The sequence below is a fragment of the Loxodonta africana genome, chromosome 21 (assembly GCF_030014295.1).
Source record: "Loxodonta africana isolate mLoxAfr1 chromosome 21, mLoxAfr1.hap2, whole genome shotgun sequence".
Lineage (NCBI taxonomy): Eukaryota > Metazoa > Chordata > Mammalia > Proboscidea > Elephantidae > Loxodonta > Loxodonta africana.
This window is the reverse complement of record NC_087362.1, coordinates 75,847,281-75,863,989: the sequence shown is the minus strand read 5'-3', so window position 1 is coordinate 75,863,989 and position 16,709 is coordinate 75,847,281. Positions and strand designations below refer to the sequence as shown.

The 16,709-nt window shown below is 46.7% G+C and overlaps 1 non-coding gene across 1 annotated transcript; it reads left to right on the top strand.

Annotated features, from left to right (window-relative positions):
* Nucleotides 1-16,340: 16,340 nt before the first annotated feature.
* TRNAR-UCU (transfer RNA arginine (anticodon UCU)) lies at nucleotides 16,341-16,411 on the top strand. The gene has a single exon. It is a non-coding gene; the product is annotated as a tRNA-Arg (tRNA).
* The last annotated feature ends 298 nt before the right edge of the window (nucleotides 16,412-16,709 follow it).

The window sequence follows — 16,709 nt, the reverse complement described above, 5'->3', positions numbered from 1 at the left end:
AAAAAAAAAAAAAAAAAAGTCATGGTAAACGGAGAAAACATTGACGTTGTCAAGAATTTCACTTTACTTAGCCCCACAATCAATGCCCACGGAAGCAGCAGTCAAGAAATCAGACGATGTAGTGCATTGGGCAAATCTGCTGCAAAAGACCTCTTTAAAGTGTTAAAAAGCAAAGATGTCACTTTGAGGGCTAAGGTTTGCCTGACCCAAGCCATGGTGTTTTCAATCACCTCATATGCATTCAAAAATCGGGCAATGAATAAGGAAGGCTGAAGAATTGACGTCTTTGAATTAAGGCGTTGGTGGAGAATATTGACTGTATCATGGACTGTCAGAAGAATGAACAAGGTCTTTCTTGGAAGAAGTACAGCCAGAATGCTCCTTAGAAGCAAGGACAGCGAGACTTTGTCTTATGTACTTTGGAGATGTTGTCAGGAGGGACCAGTCCCTGGAGAAGGACATCACGTTTGGTAAAGTAGAGGGTCAGCGAAAAAGAGGAAGACCCTCAATGAGACGGATTGACACAGTGGCTGCAACAACACGCTCAAGCATAACAACGATTGTGAGGATGGTGCAGGACTGGACAGTGTTGGTTCTGTTGTACGTAGGTCTCAACTCAGTGGCACCTAACAACAACACTGCCAGAGGAAGCACATGCAGATAGGAAATGTCCAACATTAAAAGGAGATAATTACAGCTCTACGCAGGTGTTAGAAGTGTGAAAATGTGGCCTAACCGCTATGCCAGCTCTCAGAAAAAGCCCCTTCACACCCCTTGAAAAATGTTTTCCTAGTCTGTGCCTAGCTCCTTATGAAGCCATTTTTTTTTTTTTTTTTAACCTTATTCAGCCTAAACTCGAGGGGGACCTAACTCCCTTAAAACTTATCATAAACTTATGTTACAAAGTTAAAGCTTTTCTGTATCAAAAACCTTTTTCCCTCTTTGAGCCTTAGACACAATCATCCCAGAACATTTTTGTTTTATATTTTAACAGAGTCTTTTTTTTTTTCCATGTTAGTGCTCAAGCAACTCAATACAGCATAGACTACACATGTCTAGATGCCAGAAAACATGTGGTTTTAGTGGTCAGCCAGAATTTGGTATCACCTGGCACCATCCTTGCAAAAGATGACAACACCTGCCAGGATGGTCAACCCAGACACATCACCACCTGCAGGTTTGTATATATCGATCAGTCAGAATTGTTCTAGCTGTTATGTGCTGCTTGCACTTTTTTCTTCCTAAGTCTTTGTATTACCGTAGCCTTCCCCGCCCCCCGCCGCCCCCCGCCCCCCGCCGCCCCCCGCCCCCGCACTGTTGGATTTCTCCCGGCGCTGTATCTCCCCGTTTTGCCGAGTGCTTTCTTTGGGATAATAAAACTCACTGTTTTTAAGCCTAAACAGACACGTGGTGTTTCCACTACAACAAAATGGACACTGTTCCTGGCTGGTGTCTCTTAGGGGAGCTCCTTCTTCTTCAGCGAAGAGGACTCAGTGGAGTCAGCCCCAGTGTTTTTGCAGGCGCCATCAGCGGAGGCCCTCTTCCTGCTCGTGGCTTTTGGCTGGTTGTTGGTAAGTCTGGAGGTGCTGGCAGCAGTCTGGCCACCATGTGAGGCAGCTCCCCTGAGAATGAAGACAATGCGGTAGAGAGCAGGCTGAGAGATGGAGAGGGAGAGATCCCTCATTCCAGCTCTTCTTGAGGCCGTGCTTTCTGGAATTTTCATCTAGGAGAGTCAGTATTGCTGTAGTTAGCTGACGTAAAGTTGGCCCCCAACTCATGGTGCCCCACGAGCAATGAAACAGTGCCTGGTCCTGTGCCGTCCCCATGACCAGTTGCAGATGGGAGCATTGTGATACATAAGGCTTTCAGCAGATCTCCAGGAATTTCTTCCTAGTCTGCCTTAGTCTGGAAGCTCTGCTGAAACCTTCTCAGCATCATAGCAACATACAAGCCTCCACTGACAGACGGGTGGTGGCTGGACATGAGCTGCATCGGTCAGTAATCAAACCTGGGACTCCTGCATGGAAGGAGACAGTTCTACCACGGACCCACCACTTCCACTTAGAGAGTCAATAACTGCTCCTTTTAATTAATCCGGAAACCCTGCTGGTGTAGTGGTTGAGAGCTACGGCTGCTAACCAAAAGGTCAATAGTTCAAATCCACCAGGTGCTCCTTGGAAATTATATGGGGCGGTTCTACTCTGACCTTATATGGACATTAAGAGTTGGAATCGACTTGACGGCAATGGGTTTGAGTTTTGTTTGTTTAATCTAGTGTGATCTCCATCACGGGAGTCCTCGTTAAGACATGACCTTAGGACACAAAATATGAAGCACAAATAGAATAATAATTTGTGGGCTTTTTACTGGCAATTTTTAAACAATGGTATAATTTACATATAGTAAAATTCACAGATCTTAAGTGAACAGTTTAATGAGTTTTAACAAATGCGTGTCCATCCTATCAAGACATAGAACAATCCCTCGGGCCTCTTCCTATTCGGTCTCTCCCACCTCCCACCTCAGAGGCTACTGCCGTTCTGATTTCTTTCACCAAAGATTGGTCCTGCCTATTCTTGAACTTCATATCAATGAAATCACACAGAACATACTCTTTTTGTGTCTGGGTTCTTTTGCTCAATGTATTGTGAAATTCATCCACACTCTTCCAAATAATAGCCCACACCTTTGAACTCTCCAGATGTGCCAAACTCCACGCTCAGTACTTTACAAATATCCTTTGCATCTTTGTAACAATCCATGATGTGTTACTATTATGTACCTCTGTAATAATTCATGGTGTGTTACTATTATGTACCTTAGTAACAGTCCATGATGTGTTACTATTATGTACCTTAGTAACAGTCCATGATGTGTTACTATTATGTATCTTTGCAACAATCCATGGCATATTACTATTATCTCCATTTTGCAGCTGAGGAAACTGAACTGAGGTACCTGACTCCAGGTGCTGAGCTCCAGGAATCCTGCCCTCTGTCTCCTGCACTGTGCAGGTCAAACTCCAAGGCAGGCAACCAGACATTACCCACCTCACTCACTCCACCTGGCCCTCCTGACTGCTCCTTCTTGCTCTCTTCCTTCCCTCCTTGTACCTGGGCTGTAAGCTTATCTCCTACTCCACTCCGGAGGGACTTACCTTCCCCCACCCTCCACTCGAATGAGCTTTGGGAGAGAGAATAGGGTATGTGAAGGCGCTGTGACTGCCCCATGAGTTACTGCTCCTGCTTCACTCTCTGAGTAACAGTTGTGTGTGAAGCCTGACCCATAAATAGAGTTACATTTCTGGACCTATCAATGGCAAGAAAGATTATCTACAGCTATAAAAAGGGGAAGGTGAAGTTTAAAACAAACAACCGAAACGACTGCCACCCAGATAACCCAAATGAAGCAAAGGCCTTTTTTGTCTGAGGTGACAGCTGATTCCGAACAGAATTTTTCAGAAGCTATTAGTCACGACATACAGGTAAGTCCTAGAGCTGTAACTAGCTGCATATTTAGCTGAGCCTGCCAAACCCAGCTCCTGTGTCCCGCTGCCACATCTCCAGGCTGTTGGGTGGCAGCACATTACTCAGCAGTGGCCAGGAGTGGGAACAGCTGCAGCAATTTAGAAAGCTCTCTGATGAGAAGGGCAAAGCCCCTGCTCCTGGCCCTTAGGGCTTCCTTTCACACCCTCTCCAGAACTTTCAGCCCCAAAGCCCTTGAGATCCAGGTCAGGAAAAGATCTGGCTTCTCTGGGAAGCAGTACAGGGGGCAGGGAGAACAGGCGGCTGTGTATAAATAAAATTGGGAGGGTAAGAAGGTAGGACAACAGCCGCTTTTCCTGGTCTTGGAGGACATAGAGCATTTCCTGGCTGTGTGATCTTGAGCACGCTGCTTAACCTCTCTATGCCACTGTTTCTTCAACTGTAAAATGGGGATAATAATAGTACGTACCTTACCAGGTTGTTGGGAGGAATGACTCAGTTAATGCACATAACATGCCTAGCAGTTTCTGGTGGATAATGCGTGCTCAGTAAATACTTACTACATCACTATTACTTTTATTGTTGTTGTTGGGACTGTGGAGGAGCATCCTGGACTGAGAGTCTGTCAACAGACAATCTCTTCTTGGCTCCACCATTAACTTGCTTTGTGGCTTTGAGCAAGTACTTTCCCTTCCTGGGTCTCAGTTTCCCTATCAGCAAAGCCAAAGGCCATTCCAGCTCAGATCTTTCACAGTCTATACTTCTTGGGTGGTGCAAATGGAAATGGTTTGCACTTGACTACTAATTTAAAGGTTGGAGGTTCAAACCCACCCAGTGGTGCCACAGAAGAAAGGCCTGGCAATCTGCTTCTGTAACAATTATAGCCAAGAAAATCCCGTGGAGCAGCTCCACCCTATAACACATGGGGCCACCACGAGTCGGAATCAACTTGACAGCAGTGGGTTTGTTTGTTTGTTTTATACTTCTTGGAAGGGCAGAATTCAGGCAGAGCTGCCCATCTCCCCTCCCCACTCCTCCACACTTGCCCCCCACACCTGAGCCTGTCTGAAGACATCAGCAACAGACAGCTTCGAGGTAGGCTCAGAAGACCACCTTTTCCAGATGGAAAACACATGTGTTGGCTGCTTCCCGGAGGAAAATGTTTTCAGTCACTGTCGAAATCTTTGCTCAGCCACTGGCCAGCAGCAGGACCTTAGGCTTGTGAAACCTCTCTGAGCCCCAGTTTATTCTTCTGTTAAACAGTTACTGTCAAACCCCAACTCATGGGGACCCCGTGTGTGCCAGAGTAGAGCTGTGCTCCACAGGGTTTTCAATGGCTGATTTTTTGGAGGTAGATAGTCAGGCCTTTCTTCTGAGGTGCCTCCAGGTGGGCTCACACTTTGAAACTTTCAGTTAGTGGCAGAGTGTGTTAGCCATTTGCACCATTCAGGGACTGTAGCAGCTGTCTCATACAATTATTAGGAAGAGTAAATGTGATTTTGCAGTTAAAGTGTTTAGCACCATGCTTGGGACAAAATAAGTTCTGGATAGATATTGGCTATTGTTACTTTACTATGATGGTGATCCTCACCATAATTATCTCTTCTTCTCCAGGCCTGGTCTCAGGTAGAAGCAGCAGATCGTCTGGGGAATAGCCTCCTCCTTCTCTGCTCTTGCCACCACCCATCTGTCAATTGGTCATATTGTGGTGGCTTCCATACTGCTGTGATGCTGGAAGCTATGCCACCAGGATTTCAAATACAAGCAGGGCCATCCATGGTGGACAGGCTTCAGCAAAGCTTCAGACTAAGACAGACTAGGAGGGAAGGCCTGGCCTTTCTTAGCCAATGAAAACCTTATGAATGTGATAGAACATTGTCGGCTCTCTTACCTTGGACGTGTCATCAGGAAGGATTAATCGATGGAGGAGGATATCATGCTTGGTGAAAGAGGGCCAGTGAGGGCAAGGAAGACCCTCAGTGAGATGGACTGGTACAATAGCTGCAATGATGGACTCAACCAAACATGCCAGTGATCATGAAGATGGTGCAGGACCAAGTAACATTTCATTCTGTTGTACATAAGATCTCCATGAGCACATATCTATCTGTCTGTCTGTCTATCTCCCTGCTCTGGAGAGCTGTCGGCTTTTGCTGCCATTTACACAGTTGCATGCGTACACACATTCACACAGGCACACTCACAGGCACACCCGTACACATGCCCCTCCTATACCACCTGGCTCCTAGCAGTACTCGGCCTGTCTGTCCTGTGGGCAAGGGCAGAGGCCAGGGCCTGGCATGTGGTTCCTGGCCCGAACACAATGATTTGCAGGCCAGACTGGGCTATTTCTGCTGGTTCACCAGCAATTCTGGCTGCTCAGTAAACACAGCCTGTGACTCAGGAGTCAGGTAGACTCTGTGCTCAGATCAGTATTTAAGATCATCCTTGGACAGGAGTTCGCAGTCAGAAAGCCAAGTGTGTAATTTTGGATTAGTGCATTATGAACCTCTAGGCTTGGCTGGGCCTTGGCAGTCTCTTCTGGAATTTGTTCTGCACCTGGCTATAGTCTAAAAACAAACGAGACCTGAACTTTCCCAGGGAAGGGAAAATATTTGTTACATGAGGACTTCCGAGGCCAGTCTCTCTCTTTCTCCCTCCTCTCTCCTCCTTCCTCTGTCCTTTCTCTTTCCCTCCCCCCTCCCTTTTTCTCCTTCCTCTCTCTTTCTCTCTCTCTGTCTCACACACACGCACACACACACACACACAGAGCCGTGCTGTGGGAATAAAGGCCCCCGTCCATCATTTCATGCAGGGAAATCTGCATCCTGTCCTGTTCCTCTTTGTCTTGGGTGTCCATCTCCTTCTTTCTCTTCACTAGGGTCTACTGTTCTTCTCTGGACCTGTCTTCTTTTCCCCCTGAGCTTTGTCTGCTCTTGAACTCCCAAATGACCACTCTGGTGGACGTGCCACCTTCTATATTCTTTAAAAGCAAAACAACACAAGAACAACAGTAATAATGATTATACCCATTACCTTTGAGTCAATTCCGACTCATAGCAACCCTACGGGACAGAGTAGAACTGGCCCATAGGGTTTCCAAGGAGTGGGTGGTGGATTCGAACTGCCAACCTTTTGGTTAGCAGCCAGGCTTTTAATCACTAAGCCACCAGGGCTCCAATAATGATAATAGTTATCATTTACTGGCCATTTTCTATATGCCAAGCGCTGTGCTAAGTGCCTTACCAAAACAAAAAACCAAACTTATTGCCATAGAGTCAATTCCGACTCAAAGTCACCCTATAGAATAGAGTGGAACTGCCCCAGAGGGTTTCAAAGGAGCAGCTGGTGGATTAGAATTGCCAACATTTTGGTTGGCAGCTGAGCTCTTAATCACTGTGCCACCTGGGCTCCACTAAGTGCCTTAGAAGTGTTATTTCATTTACCGTTCAAATCAGTCCTTGGGGGCTAGGTACTACAAACACTATTCCCACTTTACTAATAAGAAAAATGAGGGTTAGAAACGTGAAGTAATCTGGCTGAAATGCCCACAGCAGGAACCGATAACCTTGAGTTGGAACCACAGGGGCCTGACTCCAGAGTCCAGAATCTTAACTCCTGTCAGTCATCAAGAGACACGTGGACTTTGACTGAGTCAGGCACAACTAGGTGGTGCCTGGCTACCATCATCGACTGCTCTGATGGGGATCACAATCGAGGGCCCCTGACAGAGTGGGAGAAAAATGTAGAACAAAATTCTAACTCACACACACACACACACAGAAAGACCAGACTTGCTGGTCTGACAGAAACTGGAGAAACCCTGGGAGTATGGCCCCTGGACACCCTTTTAGCTCAGTACTGAAGTCATCCATATTAAGTGCAAGTATCATTTCATGGGACTCCCTGGGGGGGAGCAAAAGGTTAACGGTTAATGCTGCTAACCGAAGGGTTGGGGGTTCAAGTTCAACCAAGGGCACCTCAGAAGAAAGGCCTGGTGATCTACTTCTGCAAAATCAGCTTTTGAAAATCCTGTGGAGCATACTCCTACCCTGACACACATGGGGTTGTCGTGAGTTGGAGCTGACTTTCCGACAACTGGTTAGGTTAAGTGACTATTTCGTGACACTTTTATTTCAGCTTGATGTGTGTGTGTATGCGTCTGTTTATGATGTAAAGTGTTTCTCTTAAGTTTAGTCACCACCAAAAGCAGTTTGAAACTCTCTGGCCTGTGGGATCCCTGGGCAAAATGCTGGGTGTTCTGGGTTGAGGCCCTGCCCGCCCTCTTCCCTGCCTTTTCCAATTATGGTGTTACTGATGTCTCATGACTATAATGGATGTAAAATTGCTTAGCAAATCATAAAATGCTGTGCATAAGTAAGTCCCAGGTTGATTTGTACATTTTTTGAACAACTGTCCACAATCTCAGGGGCAGAAGGGAAGGGGTCAGGTGTTCTGGGCCCACTGTCACAGGCTCTGATGGAGTCTCCCATCTCTGTGCCCTGGAGCTGCCGCAGCCTGCCAGCCCTCAGGGCACCACTTCTTCCAATTAGAGGCTTAATGCCCAGAGGCTAGCTGCTTGCGCAACAGAGATGGAAAAGCTCCCAGTCCTTTGGGAAGCATTTCCAGGAGGATTGAGCTTTGTTAGCCTTTTCCAAGGCATCCTGGGGCTGGCAGGGCCTAAACTCACCCATACCCATCAGCTGGCACTCAGCTTCCTGGGGAGAGCTGGGGCAAGGGACCACTGACTCCGCCCCCTGGGACCTTTGCTTGTCCATCCTTTCACAGACCCAGGAAGACCTTCAGGACTTGGTTTCCGAGACAATCTGAAAGCGCACCATCAGTGATAAGAATAACGGCAATCCTTTGGGTTTGCACAGAGCCTTCTTCTAACAAGCGCAAAGTAATTTCTTGGATGTTAAGCTCATTTCCTCCAAGGCTGCAGCAGAAGGTGTGGTTTCCCGTCAGTTCTTGATACTGGGATGGGGTGAACGGATGATGGTTTGGAAGTTCCGGTTACTTCTAGAAGGCGTGGGCTGGAACTCTATTCTCTTGCAGTTTAGCTCCTCAAACCTCCCTGTCTGTTTTCTGATTTCTCAACCTTTTTTGTTTGTTTGTTTTATTTTTAAACTATTGTCCCCTTTAAAGAGCCTTTTTCCACCACCCATCTGTCAGTTGGCCGTATTGTGGTAGCCTGCACGCTGCTATGATGCTGGAAGCTATGCCACCGGTATTTCAAATACTGGCAGGGTAACCCCTTGTGAACAGTTTTGAGTGGAGCTTCCAAATTTAGCCAATGCAAACCCTATGGATTACAATAGAATATTGTCTGGTACAGTGCTGGAAGATGAGTCCGCTAGGTTGGAAGTCACTCGAAATACATAGTGGCCGCAACAATGGACTCGAGCATGCCAACGATCATAAAGATGGTGCAGGACTGGACAACATTTTGTTCTGTTGTACATGGGGTCATAGGCTGGAGCCAACTAACCAATAGCTAACAGCAAAACAAAGAGCGAATTGCTTTCCACCCTCCCCCACCCGTGGAATGTTAATGCCACAGAGATACAGAGATACCATGTATCAGTTTATGTACTATACAGAGTACTACGCAGTACCTCTGTGATTTATACATAAAACCAGTAAGAAATTTTTTTTGCCTGTCCATTAGCCAGGGTTTGGCTCACTGGGGAGCATACCGCCCCTGCTGAGAATGCAGGCTCTGGGGAGAAAGCATCCTATGGAGGTTACGAGGTTATGCAGAGGGCGGGATGTCAGTCGAAGGAGGTGTGAAACCTGGCTCCACTCACTTGTAACTCAGCCATCTTGGGCAAGTTACTTCCTGTCCCCAAGATCAGTTTCCTTGTTTATAAACTAGGGGTGAATAGAGGCACTCACCTCAAGGGAGCATGGCTGGGCTCCACCAGTGAATGTGGAAAGATTCCTGATCACTGTGCCAGAACACGATGACTTCATAAAGGACTGACAGTGACTGCAGGGAAAAGCCCAAGTGTAAAAATGGAGTGGGGGCAGTGTCTGACCTCCTCTAACTTCACAAGGGGGAAGGAGAATCAAGATCAACAGCCCAAGGCTGACTACTATGAGGCCAAGGTCAGACAGGCTTCCTCTCTCCACGGTCTTTACCAATTCTGACACTAACCGGCCCTCCCACGGCACTCCCTACTTCTCTGCAGGGTTTGATAATTCATTGCAATGGCCATACAGAACTCACAGACAATACTCACGATTATGGGGTTTATTAGGGAAGTAACGGTTATAATTCAGGTTCAGGAACACTCAGGATACAGTTCTTCCACCAGGAAGGCTCTTCTCAGCTGCCTGCAGGCATGCCTCTCTCTGGCCCTAGGCCTCTGCCCTGCTCGGCCAAGTGTTACAAAGCTCTTTTAACCCTGCCAATAAGTGTCCAGAGATACCCCACTCCTCAATGAAGCTTCTGTCCAAAGGTCTTCAGCTCTAGCTCTGTGGGTCAGCAAATGCAGCTCCACCAAAGTGCCTGGAGGCACCCTGCTGCTCTAGCAAGCCTCTGCCTGAAGGCACTCAGTTTTCTTGCTCCACTGGCTCCTGGCCCATCACACCCTTTCCTTTTGGTCTCTCCTACCGCAATTCTCTGCCTCTGCCACTGCTTCTCACCATCTTCAGTGTTACAGCTCTCTCTCTCTCTCAGTCTCCTGGTTACAGGAGCTTCTCAGTGCAGGGATTCTGCACTCTGCTCCTGGCTCTTCTTCCTTGGTGGTGGTGAGATCCTCTCTCAGCTCTGGAATTGGTTCTCTTTCTAAGCCTAGCGGGAGGTCCAGTCCCACACCATCTTCATGACTGTTGGTGTGCTCAAGTCCATTAGTCCCTTTTTTAAGGTTCCATACATCCTATTTACACAGCCCCACCCAATCACTTGGGTGGGAGTTACAAGACCATGGCAAGAAAGACCACAAAAAAGGATCCATCACACTGCACCAAGTCAGGTGAGGGTCTTATCACTTTTCTTCTGAACGCAGGAAGGTGCCTTCCTGGACCCAAAGGGGAAACAAACTCATAATCTCTCCCAGATTGCAGGTAGGGAAACTGATATAGAGAGAAGTGATGTTTTCAGTTATCAATTTAAGTTTCCAACTTTCCACGGCCCACCTCTCTACCCACCTCCTGTGCAGAACCTTCACTCTCAAAGTGACAAATAAGATCACTGTTTTTTTAGAGTCAATCACGTTGCTGTCGGTGGGCAAAACCACCCACCTAAGTGGTGCAGTGAGCACCTGGGAAGGAAAGTGTGCAGGGGCGGGGAACCTCTCCATCCCACAGGGCTGATTTTCTGGGGATCATGGAGTGCCTCATGTTTGCAGAGTGCATCTCAGTCCACAAAGCACGTTCATTTTTATCCTAGCAATACCACGGTGAGGAAGGATAAAGGGACATTGTGGTCCCCAACTTTCAGACTAGGAAAGTCATTATCAGAGAGGGGAGGGGTCACACAGTCAGCGATTGGGGAATCTTAGCATGTAAGTCAGGCAGCTTGTATTCAAATAAGACATTGCTACCTAGGTGTATAACCTTGGGCAATCACTGAGAGTCTCGAGAACTTAGCTCCTCACTGTATAATAGACAGGAAAACAATTATACCTCATGGGTTACTGTGAGCAAGAAAAGTGCTTAACACAGTGCTTGGCACAGTTTAAGTTCTCACAAATGCTATCTCATTAGTATTAATGATCATCACAACTGTCAATATTTATTGGGTGATTACTGTGTGGTGGGCTTGTTTTATAGATTTTCATAAATTCAATGATTCATTCCTCACAACAACCCTGTGAGGTAGGTACTATTATTATCATCATTTTACAGATAAGAAAAGAGAGGCCCAGACAAGGGACTTATCCAAGATGACACAACCAGCAAATGGAAACACCAGAATTTTAACCCAGGGAGTTTGGCTCCAAAGCTGACTCTCTTAACTATGATGCTGTATGTATGGGTCACTTAAGTACAATGTTAGTACAAACATCAGTATTAATACATGAGGCTTTTTAATGACAGGTGGCCTTACTGGTACTATGGCTTCAAATGGGTTCTGGCCCACGTGGTCATCTCAAACCAGTTGAACCAAACCTGTTGCTGTTGAGTCGATTCCAACTCATAGTGACCCCATAGGACAGAACAAAACTGCCCCATAGGGTTTCCAAGGGGCCATAGCTGAGCTCTTAACCACTGTGCCACCAGGGTTCCATGGTCATCTTACAACTTTGAAATAAACTTTCTGATTCTTCCATTCCAGGCACATTTGCTTGAGTAAGGGGTGAGGATCAATCATTCGAGTCCCCACTTCCTGTACAACCATTCCTCCCACTTTGGAAACAAGATGGCAGAGAGTGTGGGATGTCGCTGTGGAGACGCGTGTTGCTATGGCAGCAGCTCATCCTCCCGCCACCCTTTCCGAGGTGCTTTGACACAGGCAGCAGTTTCTATGGTAACAAGCCGAGTGGAGGGTCCAAGAAGAAAGAACTTGTGTGCATTCTAACATGGGGCAAATTGAAAACGAAGCTTGGGCATTTGGAGGACTAGGCTACCATATGTCAAAATGAAGCTGTATCGTCACTGCAGAAAAAGTCCCAGCAACTGGAGTACTAGAAATATCAAAGTTTCTTAGCTCATTCGCCCCCAGAAGTTCACCTTTTGTCTTCTTTTTTGTGAGGGCAATTTAATACCTCAGAAAATAAGATGAAGAGGTGGAAACTGTAGCTGAGAGTAAATTCTCAGGGGTGCATAATTCAATTACTATGCAGGCAATAGATCCACGAATAACTTTCAAGCACTGTTCCAAACCCTTAAGAGAAGTTTCAAAGGATGAATGGACCCGGCGCTGTTCCATCCGAAGCTGCTCAATGCCCAGCCGCAGACTGCCTTTCCCACTGACTGAGGGCCTCTGCGATGCAGGCGGCCTTGCTTTTCAAAGCCCACACGTTTCATGCTGCCAGGAAGGTGGGCTGCTCCACTCCCTCTCTGGGGCCATGACTGGCTGCACCCCGGGATCTGGGCCCACACATCGACACTCACTCTGCACTTTGCATCCTTTCAAGGTAGTAGGACTGCTTGAATTGGATTTCTGTCACCAAAAGGGCCCTGACTAATGTGGCTTCCACCCCCTCTGGCAGCAATCACACTTTCTGCCACAGTTCTTTTTGTCTCTGCTAGTTTGGCTCCTTCTTGTGGCTGCAGCCCAAATTCAGGCTCCTAATGGGCGCCTCACCACCCGCCTGTCAAGTTGTCGTACTGTGGTGGCTTGCGTGTGGCTGTGATGCTGGAAGCTATGCCACCAGAGTTTCAAATACCAGCCGGGTCACCCATGGTGGACAGATTTCAGTGGAGCTTCCAGATCAACAGACTAGGAAGAAAGTCTTGGCTTTCTGCTTCCAAAAATTAGCCAGTGAAAATCTTAATGAGTTACAACCTTCTAACTCGCTTGATTTGTTGTCAGGAGCAATCAATCGCTGGAAGAAGACTTCATGCTTGATGAAGTAGAGGACCAGAGAGGGTGAAGGAGACCCTTGGTGAGATGGCTTGGCACAATGGCCACAATAATGGACTCGAACACGAGGATCGTGAGGTCGACGCAGGACTGGGCAGTGTTTTGTCCAGAGCTGAGTCACAGCAGCTATCTATCTAACATGTACTTTGAGTCCTCACCCTACTATTACCAGCTGTGAGGTCTTGGGTAACTTACTGCAGTTTTCTGTGCTTGATTCCTCATCTGAAAACATGGGGATAAGAATAATATTTATCTTATCAAGTTGTGGTGAAAATTAAATGAGTCAAATAGCCGAGAATGGCTTAGAACTGTGCCTAGCACATAGGAAGCTCCCAATAAGCGTGAACTACTTTTTTTTTTTTTTTTTTACCTTGTCCCAGGAGGAGACGTGAAACAGTTCCACTGCCAACTGGTCCCTCCGGGCTGAGCCAGCTCCTAGAACCCTGTGTGTTATAGAGTGGAACCGCTCCCTGGGTTTTTCTTGGCTTTATGGAAGCTAATTACCAGGCCTTTCCTCTGTAGTCCTGCTGGGTTAGTAGGTGAGTGCTTAACCTTTGTGCCACCCAGGAACACCTTCCTTCTCCTTCATAGCACTTGTCAAAATCTAGGGTAATCCTGTTTATCTGCTTCCCCATTAGAGTGAAAGCTCCTTGAAGGCAGAGCCTTTTAACTGTCTTGTGTACATCTGTATCTTCAGGGCTTAGAACACCTCTGCAAAGCTTGTCGAATGAATGCGTAGATGAATGGGAATAAAAGCAACAAAGAAATACCATTGTCTGTACTTATGTCCATTCAGACACATCTTGTCTTAAGATATACACTAAGAACTGAAGGGGTGGGGGATGAGTTTTGGCAATGTTTGAAACTTTTCTCCCCACTTCAAACTCACTTTTGCTGCTCTTTTGCTATCCGTCCCCAGCGTAATTAGAATGTTATACCTCAGTAACATCTAATTGCCTCAGCTCCCACCCCCTCCCTGTTGCTCCCTCTGCAAAGGCTGCCCTGACCCCGAGGGTGTTCATTATTTGCTTCATTAGGCAGCCACAAATCTCCGGTGGAACAGTTTATCACAATGTTTTGCAGTAAGTTATCTGTATAGATCCCTTAGACCCTGAGTTCCTTGAGAACAGGGACTGAATTTGCACTTTCCGGGCCTCCCACAGTGCTGTCCTATAGAAGGAGCCTGGGAGATGCTTAGCGAGGGAACAAAATGTTGTCTACTGCATCCATTTCCCCCTGTTAGTTTGGTCCCTCCTGTAAGATGGAGTAAGGCTCCTGGAAGATGGTCCTTTGTTTTCTCCCTGTCTTCCTTGTGTCAAGTATGCAGTAAATGCTCGATAAGTGCTTGGCTGATTTCCTTCTCCTTTGGCAGAGCGCACACCATGTTTTGCCTTTCTCATTGCTCCCAGAGGACAGAAGTTTGCAGAAGGAACTGGTTCAGCTTAAGGTAAACTCCATGAGCAGCTTCTCTGGGCTTCTTACAGGCAAAAGTAAGGGCAGCGGGGGGAGAGCTGCCATATATGGATAATACAGTGGCCTTAATTCCAAAATTTCTAAATCCCACATTGCAACATCCTGTCTGAATACAGACTTTTGTGTCACGTTCAGATGCATGGGGTAATTTTTGGAGCTGACGTTCTGATCCCCAATAAACATTAGTCAATGAATAAATGAATGAATGGCGAAAACTAAAATGAGCTGCAAAATTAAAATTATCTGTCTCGTATGCAAATGGCATCAAGAAAATCAATTATACCTGAAATGGAATCTTCTCATTTTCTAACACTCTACTGGATAAGAAAGTACTCTTCAAACAAAATCTGAAACAAAATCATTCACTCCCTTGGTTTGAGATCACTCTATAACACCCTTTGAAATTCTCATAAGATGCTAGAAAGATGTCGGTCACTTCTGCCATGAGTGTTAGAGCCAAACGCTCAATGCTCACGATGACATTCTGCAGATGGCGTGCCTGGGGTTCAGTAACCATCCTGCATCACTGTTTTCCTCACAGCTGAGTGTCTTCACACTCAGTGGGTGCAGACTTGTGGCCGCTGGAGGATCTCTTGTCTGGTGCAATCCTTGCTGTCATAGGCTAGTGGGAGAGAGAACCGGGTAAATAAATACGTGCTACGAAGCTTGATGTTCTGTCAGAGAAGAGAACAAGTACAGTGGGCATCGAGAAGGAAATGGTTAACTCTCTGGTTGTAGTTCAGGGAGGCTTTGCAAGGAGCTCCAGCTAAGCCCTGAGTGATGAATGTTGTTGTTGTTAGATGCCACTGACTTGAAGGTCTTCCTCTTTTTTGCTGACCCTCTACTTTACGAAGCATGATGTCCTTCTTCAGGGACTGGTCCATCCTGATAACATGTCCAAAGTATGTGAGACAAAGTTTTGCCCTCCCTGCTTCTAAGGAGCATTCTGGCTGTACTTCTTCCAAGACAGATTTGTTCATTCCTCTGGCAGCCCATGGTATATTCAATACTCTTCACCGACACCGTAATTCAAAGGCGTCTCTTCTTCAGTCTACACATGTGAAGGTGACTGAAAATACCATGGCTTTGGTCAAGCACACTTTAGTCCTCAAAGTGACATCTTTGTTTTGTTTTTTCTCTTTTAACACTTTAAAGAGGTCTCTTGCAGCAGATTTGCCCAATGCCATGTTGAATAGGAGAAAACATTCCAGGTAGTCGAGACATGATGTCCAAAAACAGTGGAGTGTGCAACAGCATGGTGTCTTTGGGAACAGCAGGTGGCCCAGCATTGCTGCGGAACAGGGGGTTTCCATGCCACCTTCAATCTGCCTTCCATCAAGGCCTTGAAAGTTGTCCCAGGATATAGTACTAGGCACATACAGTCACCCTAATATGCACACACACTCACAAACAGGTACATACAAGCATACCTAATGACATTGGCTAAAAAAATACATTTTATGGGCTTCTAGTGGTCTAGGAACCCTGGTAGCAAAGTGGTCAAGAGTTCAGCTGCTAACCAAAACGTTCCACTCCTTGGAAACCCTATGGGGCAGTTCTACTCTGTCCTATAGGGTTGCGATGAGTCAGAATCCACTTGACGGCAATGGGTTTTGGTACCGGTCTGTGAAGTCAGTTTCAAAGGTCCATGATTCATACAAATGTACACACACGAGCCTGATTTAAACCTGGTACCAGGCCACGGACAGAGACAGCTCCATGCCTCCCGACTGCCTCCAAGTCTACCTCTGTAGCTGGACTCCTGCTCTGCTTTTAAGTGCCTGCCAGTATCACCAAGTAGACTGCAAGAACCTTCTCAAAACATATGTTCTAACTAAATTACAAGGGCATTGGTGGTTCAGTGGTAGAATTCTTGCCTTCTACATGGGAGACCTGGGTTCAATTCCCAGCCGATGCACCTTGTGCACAGCCACCACCCATCCGTCATTGGAGGCTTCCACGTTGCTATGATGCTGAAAGGTTTCAGTGGTGCTTCCAGACGAAGACTAGGAAGAAAGGTCTGGTGATCTACTTCTGAAAATCAGCCAATGAAAACCCTATGGATCACAACAGTCAATCCACAACCAGTTGTGGGAATAGTGCAGGACGGGGCAGCAGTTCATTCTGTTGGTCACCAGGAGCTGGGGGTCAACGCGACAGCAGCTAATGACAGCAACAACTAAATTACAGGTTTTATTCCTGGAAAAGTAACCAAG